The sequence below is a fragment of the Oryx dammah genome, unplaced genomic scaffold (assembly GCF_014754425.2).
Source record: "Oryx dammah isolate SB20612 unplaced genomic scaffold, SCBI_Odam_1.1 HiC_scaffold_2, whole genome shotgun sequence".
In the NCBI taxonomy this organism is placed as follows: domain Eukaryota; kingdom Metazoa; phylum Chordata; class Mammalia; order Artiodactyla; family Bovidae; genus Oryx; species Oryx dammah.
Window position 1 is genome coordinate 174,437,965 of NW_024070186.1, and position 7,799 is coordinate 174,445,763.

A 7,799-nucleotide genomic window follows, 5' to 3' on the forward strand; every position below is an offset into this window, starting at 1 on the left:
GGAAAGATTTGTCTTCTCTTTGGAATCTTCTTCTTGTTTGTTGGCTCACGAATCCAGTTTCAGTCCATTTTTTATTGCCACATTACCAAGCAAAAGACTCAATCCCCTTTTTGTTAGGCAATCCTAGAGTTATTGTGAAACCCACGTATTTGCAATTGATTTTGAACATTTTCTAACATGGAAAATGTTTATAGGCTTTTAGGGAAGCTGGGACCACCTATACAAGTTCCACTGAACAGGTAGAATAAAACTCCTGATCTTCTCAATGACGTAGAAGCCCTGGTTTGGGCTGGGGATTCAGACATTAGGCCTGGGACACTCGAAGCGGAATGCTCCCGAGGACGGCTGGTGCTGACTCTTCTACCATTCTACTCAGATAGAGACCTTATGTCTTCCCTTGCATGCAACTTCATTTATTCATTCTTTCATCTGACAAAAGTGTTGAGGACTCTACTTGCCAAGAACTGGAGAGACAGAATCCACCCATTCCTAGAGGAACCCAGAGACAGCTATACCAAGGAGAATGATGATAATATTAAGAGTAGCCAAATCTAATATTTTTGGTCACTTGCTATATGCCAGGCACTGTGCTAGCATTTCACAAACAACATCTCCTTTATACCTTATGCTGATTTTATAAAATAGCAGGAATGTACTTCTATTATCCCATATATATATATATGAACCAACCAAGGCCTAAAATCCTGTAGTGATTTGGCCAACATCATACACTGAGAAGTGACAGAGTCTGACTGTCCTCAGAACCCCATCTCTCCTTTTTTTTTTTTCTTTTAAAAAAATATTCCCACCAGCAATATCTGAGAGTGTTCATTGCTCCATGTCCTGATCTGTTGATCTTGGTGTGGTCAGTCTTTTTAATTTTAGCCAGTTTAGTGCATGTATAGTGGAATTGCATTGTGTGTGTGTGTCTGTGTTTCAGTCAAGCTTACTGAGATATATATATATATTACATACAATAAAATTTACCCTTTTCAGTGTTGTTGTTCAGTTACTAAGTCATGTCCGTCTCTTTGTGACTCCATGGGTTGTAGCACACTGGGCTCCTCTGTCTCCTGCTCTCTCCCAGAGTTGGCCCATATTCATGTCCATTGAGTCAGGGTTGCTATCTGACGATCTCATCCACTGCCATTTCAATCTTTTGCCTTCAATCTTTTCCAGCAACAGGGTTTTTTCCCAGTGAGTCAGCTCTTCACATCAGGTAGCCAAAGGATTGGTGCTTCAGCTTTAACAACAGTCCTTCCAGTGAAAATTCAGGGTTGATTTCCTTTAAATTGACTGGATGTGTATAGTCTTTCAATTTTGCCAAATCCATACAGCCTAATTGCTCCCACAATCAAGATATAGAAATGTCATTCTCCCAAATTCCTGCATGCTTCCCCTTTGTAGTTAACCTCTGCTTCCCTTACCAGGGCCTGGCACTCACTGATCTATTTACCCCTGTGGTTCTGCCTTTCCAGAATGGCATACAAATGGAACCATAAAGTGTGTAGCCCTTGAGTCTGACTTCTGTCACTTGGCCTGTTGCATTTGAAGGTCTTCCACGTGATTGCATGTATCAGCAGCCCCTTCCTGTTTATTACTGTGCAGTATTCCATCGTGAGGGAGGCCTTCACCTGATGATGAATAAACACATGTGAGTAACATGAGACTGGCTTGTTTATACCTATGGATTGCAGTGGTCTCAAGCTCACTATGCATCAAAGTCATCTGTGCAAAGATTTCGTTTTAAAATTCTAATACTCAGGGCCTCATTCTCTGAGATTCTTGTTCAGTTGGCCGTGGTGAGAACAGGAGATGGGCATTTGTTTAAAGCACCCAGGGTTTAGACCCACTGATGAATTGGAATCATCTTTGCTACCTACTAGTTGAATGGTCTGGGACAAATCACTGAACTCAGAATCTCGATTTCTTTCTCTTTAAGTCAAGAATACTAGCAGCTGCCCAGCTTATTTCACTAGGTTATCAGAAAGATCAAAATTATTTTTAGTGGCAATGCTAGAGAAAGTGTTCTGTGAACTGTAGATGCATAAATATGGATGTAATTACATATCAGGGTCTTTCCTCTTGGAAAAGTACCAGAAGTTCTAGTTCTGAAACAAATGAGAGGTTTTAAAGACCAAAGGGAAAAAGAAGTCTTTCTCTGTCACTTCTGTGTGTGCCTTAGATGATTGCTTGATGTATGAGAATAAGTATAATGCCAACACACAGATGGAGAGAAGAGGGGCATAAATACACTCCTTCTTGAGATTGTGGTGATGTTGGCAGAACTGGGTACCACTGTAGACCATGAATCCTTGGCTGGATAGGTTAAGTCAGTGTGTTTGTAGAAAGTAAACACTGATGTAACTGGAAGGACAGGCAAGCAGATATGTGTTGCCAAGGATACAATTACAGAGCAGCTCATGATCCAGTCCGCACCTCAAGGCAAGTGAGAGGAGGTCTGCTTCTCAGAGAAGGGCCCCTTGTCCCTGGCAAACATCATATGAAGCAAGAATCCTTTTACAACCACATCTGACCACCTTTGAAAATATTGCAAGGAGTGGCATGTCACCTCTGGTACAGAAAAAAAATTGCCATCTTTGGATAAAAAATTCTTTTATTGGTATTTTTATTGTAAAAGGGCCAATACTCCTTGTAAGAAAAAGTGAGGCCATATAGAAATAATGTCTTAGTTCAGGCTGCTCTAAGAACACTGCAGACTGAGTGGCTTAAACAACAAACATTTATTTTCCACAGTTCTGGAGACTGAGAGGTCCAAGATCAAGCTGCTGGCAGATACAGACTCTGCTAAGAGCCCTCCTCTAGGCTTACAGATGGCTGCCTTCTCACTGTGTGCCCTCGTGGCAGAGAGAAAAAACAAGCACTTGGTTTCTTCTTATAAGGTCACTAATCACACCGTGAGAACCCCACCCTCGTGAACTCATCTAACCTTAATCACCTCCCAAATGCTCCATCCCTTAATACTATCATGTTGGGAACTAGGACTTCAACACAGGAATTTTGGAAGGACATAAACATTCAGTCTATAACAAACAATTTAAAATAAAATGTGAAATCTCATGTCCTGTCCTACTAAGATGAAACCTGTCCTTCCCAGATGAAACCATTGTTGACAGTTTCGTGTATTTTCAGTGTTTTTCCACTGTGTATGTGACAATTTCTGTATATTTATTGCACTTTTTACAAATTGGGATATTTTTATAAATATGGGCTCACACTTCACAGCCTGCATCTGGACCTTTTATTTAGCATCGAGGCTAGCTTTCCACAAGAGCACAAATGCTTTGCAGAGCATTTGTGTTTTAAAGAAAACACATTTCTAATGTAGTTTGCAGGTAAGAGTTTGGTCAAACATTTTTCATTCAAAATACTCCCAATTCAAAGTGTTCTGAGGTGGCAGGACTGAAGAAAACTTCCGGGTTAGTGTTGGTTTTTATTTCCTCAGCAAGTCCCGACAATGAGTGATCTAAGGACCAGCTTCTTTTTCCCTTCTGCTTTGTGATGAGTGTTGGCTTCCCCAGATTGTTGGTCAGCTTTGTAGCTTTGCTGACTTCCTCTTCCTCCTCTCCAGAAAGGGGAGGTGTCTCCTGGTGCAGCTGTTCTGGGGCTGGGGGGCATTTCCTCCCTTTGTGTGTGTTGCTAGCTGTCTCCTTGGCCTCCCTCTGGGGACAACGGCCCAACCAGGTGAACAGGTGTCCTTTAAAGCAGCACTTCCGTTCTCAGGCAGGGGCGGGTTGTCATTTCTGGATGGCTTCAGATGTGGCCCAGGTGAAGAGGGATGGCACCTGGCACAGGGCCAAGGCTGACACCTCGGGGTGAGTCACATTCTCCTCATGACTGATATGCTGCTTAGAGCTCCCATTCAAGACAATTAAAAAAAAATACTTGGCAAAATTTTGAACTACTCTGAAAGCAATCTAGCCTAAGCGAGCAGGCTCTACAGTGAGATCAATTCACTCACTGATATTTGTTCACTCTTGTTTACTGAGTACCTATGATATAGAAGGCGGGCACTAGTCTAGACACTGGACATGCAGGGAATAAGACCAAGACCCTATCCTCTTGGAATGTGCATTCCTGCCATTGACTGTCAACAGAAATATATGTATATATGTGTGTGTGTATGTGTGTGTGCACGTGCTTGTGCCTGTGCGTGTGCTTGCTGTTCTTTTAAACCACTCGGTTTGGGGGTTCATTTTCATTTATTATGCACAATGGAAATTAACCCAATAATTCAGGTTGCTGTGGAGAAAGCAGATGGTAGGAGGTTGAAAGTAGAAGCAGGAACACTCATCCTTGCTGCTCAAAGTGTGGTCCTTGGATCAGTGGTATCATCTTCACGTGGCAACTGGTTGGAAATGCAGAATTTAGGCCCCACCCCAGACCTTCTGAATCAGAATCTGTATCTTCAGAAGACTCCCAGGTGAGTCTTACACGTCAACGTTGGTGAAGCAGTGCAGTAGGTGAATGCCTGGGCATATGGGGTGCTGCGATGTGGGCTTGAATCCTGGCTTATCAACCCTGTGACCTTCAGTCAATTACTTAATTTTCCCAAGCCTCAATTTCCTTTCCTGTAAAATGGGGATAATCATAGTGCTGCCCTCATAAGGTTGTATGTGAGGATGTAAATGAGATGGTACATGTCACCCACTTTGCACAGTGCCTGATGAACTGTTAGGTCTTTATTGACTTGATGAGATCCATGCATTTTCTTCCCTAAGACTATGTTCCTGGTCATGGCCTGATGCCTTTCCTTAATTTTAAAAAAATTCTCTTTCAACGAAAATCCGGTTTTTCAAAATGTCCTTGAGCTCATCAGAAAGGCCTTTGTCTGTGCCCAGTGTGATTCCAGCCACATCCCATAATGAAGGCGCCTGGTTTCCAGCATCAGTTCCAGGCCTAGTTCTCAGGGCAATTTTCAGGGCCACCCAGCAGGCCAAAATAGGCCACAGCACTATAAATAGGGAGTCTGGGCTGCTCAGAGCCTAGCTTCCCAGGCCAGGCCCTTCCCCTTCCCCCCTGCCTGGCCCTGTAGTTGTTTAAATATCCTCTGGATTTTATCAGCAAGGGGATTCTCCTTAATATGCCCCATAAATGCTTTGCCAACTTGCCAGACTATCTGCAAAGCCCCTCTTTTTATTTGCTCACAGCATATCCCAAATATGTGATGAAAGCTGATAAACCCAATTCCTAGGATTTTTGTGAGGAATAGATGAAAAGGCTGCATTTAGCAGGACTGGTTACATAATCTGCAGCGCCCTTTGTTCGAAGTTATTATGAATTTCCTGATGGCAACAGCGGAGCCTTAGAACAAGTGTGAAGCCCTCGAAGCAGGGTGTGACAACAGTGCAGGGAAGTGCCCGGGAGCCAGCCCTGCCCCGAGGCACCCAGTACCCTGCGGGCAGTCAGGACCGGCCACATTCCCCACTTTCCGAGAGACTTTTGCTTTAAAGGGCTGACTGAGTTCCCTTCAAGGCAAAGTTTAGGGGTAAATTGCACAGCGGCTACTTAGTCCCAGTGACTTGAAATCCTAGCAGTTGATTATCTTCCACGGTTCTGTGGGTCAGTCGTGTGGTTCCTCTGCTGGTTTCCCCTTGTCTCACTCACTGCATTCAGTCAGTGTGTTTGATGGTGGACACCGCGTTCAGGAGTCTCAGCTGCAGGGTATCACACCTGCAGGTTCAGCTTCCTCTGCACCCCTTTAGCAGGATGGTGTTCTTCCCTGGAAAGCCTCCCGGGTTACCTAGAAGGTCCAGGGTGGTCTCATGCATGTGTTTGGGATGTCGGTGCTGCTCTTGGCTAGGGCACTTTAGTTCTCCTCCACATGGCCTAAGTTGGCCAGACCAGCTTCCTTGCATCATGGAACATTCTAAGAGGGAAGAAAAATGGGAGCTTCAGGCCTTCTTGAAACTGAGACTCTGGAATTGGCACAGCAGCACTCCAGTTCCCTGCTATTGGTCAAAACAAGTCACAAGGCTCACCCAGATTCAAGAGCGTGGGGGGGGGAGGGGGGGGGAATAGACTCCTTACTTAATAAGGAGAGTGGCAAGTTTTCAAAGGGGCAGGGGCCCACTAGGGACACAGTGCAACAATTCTCAAACATTAGCCTGCATCAGAATTACCTGGAAGGCTTGTTAACACATGGCATGCTGGGCCCCAAGCCCAGAGTCCCTGAGTCAGTAAGATTGGAGTGGGACATTTCAAATGAGTCCTCAAATGATGCTGATGTTAGGGATAGCACTTTGAGAGCCACTTGTGGAGGGGAGCAGTGGTCCTCAACCTTGACTGCACGTTAGAGGCATCTGGGCAGCATAAATGTCAGATCTGGGTGTTGATGACAGGAAAGAGATCAAAGCTTTGTGTAAGTAATAATGTGGTCCATAGCATAGCAAACTATGCTGTAATTTTACCCTATAAATCATTGGAAGGTTCATCAAATACCTTAAATGCTTTTGCAACTTACTCATTCCCTGATTATTTGAGTAAATAAGTACCAAGAAAAGTTGGATGAACTTTATTTCAACTGTCATCAATGAGCTGTTGAGGGAAATTCCATTTTTCCAAGTATGTACTGTGATATGGCTCTATTATTAAAGGGACTTGATTTTAAAAGATATAGGTGTGGCTTCCTGAGAGAAGGACTTTCTAGAATTGCACTGAAAGGATTATCCTGCAAAAAGCAGCTGTTATTCATGAGTCACACAGATCCTGCCTCCTGACCACACACTGAGAGACTGAACTGTCCTTCCTGACTCTGATTTTAAGGACTTGCAGTAATCAACGTGGCATTGTGTGAGTAAGAACTGAGACTAAGTTGTACAGTCTTGTAACATTAAGTTCATTCTTCACGTTCTCTTCCATTAGAGTGGGTTTTGCAAACTTTTTGAATTATTAGATCACTTGGGGTTCTTACTAAATATATTCATGTTTTTTTCCACCTCACATGGACTGAATCAGAACCTACAGGGCAACAACCTGTGTAGTTAAAGAAATGATCTTAAAACAATAATATTTATGAACTACACAGAAGAAGTAGTTAGCAGGCTACATTAAAACATACCCACTCAAGGATAAGAGCATCGATGGGTCCATAGCCTATGGACCAAATCTGGCCCATTTTCTATTTTTATAAAGTTTTATTGAAACAGTCATGCCCATGTATTTAAAACAAGTTGGCTATGGCTGCTTTTGTGTATAATGGCAGAGTTGAATCACTAGGACAAAGACTATATTGTCCATAAAGCCAAAAAATATTTACTATCTGAGCTTTAACCAAAAAAAGTTTACTGATCTTCAGATAAAAGACATGACCTCAGACCTGAGCAAACTTGGAACTGAAACTAGGGCCCTCAGTGATTATGAACTCATATAAAAAAATAAACCAACAAGGAAGGAAATAGTCAGTAAAAACAACCAACTAGAGAATCCAGGCCCCTGTGAGTGGCCATTAGAAACATGAAATAATATGTTTAAGATGATTATAGAGAGCTGCAAAATTATTTTTAAAAGAATGTAAACTTTGCTGAACAGGGATATAAGGAAAAAAAGAGAAAAAGATCAGGTTTGAAAAAGAACTAAGTACCTCCTGTAGAAATGAAAATAATTTAGTGAATGAGCTAAAGCAGTGCCTCTGAAACTTCAGTGAGCATCAGAATCACCTGGAGTGTTTGTTAAAACACTGATTTCTGGGCCCCAATTGCTAATTAAATTCTGACTTCATAGGTCTCAGGTGGAGCCCATGAATTTACATTTCTAACAAATCCTAGGCGATGCTGATG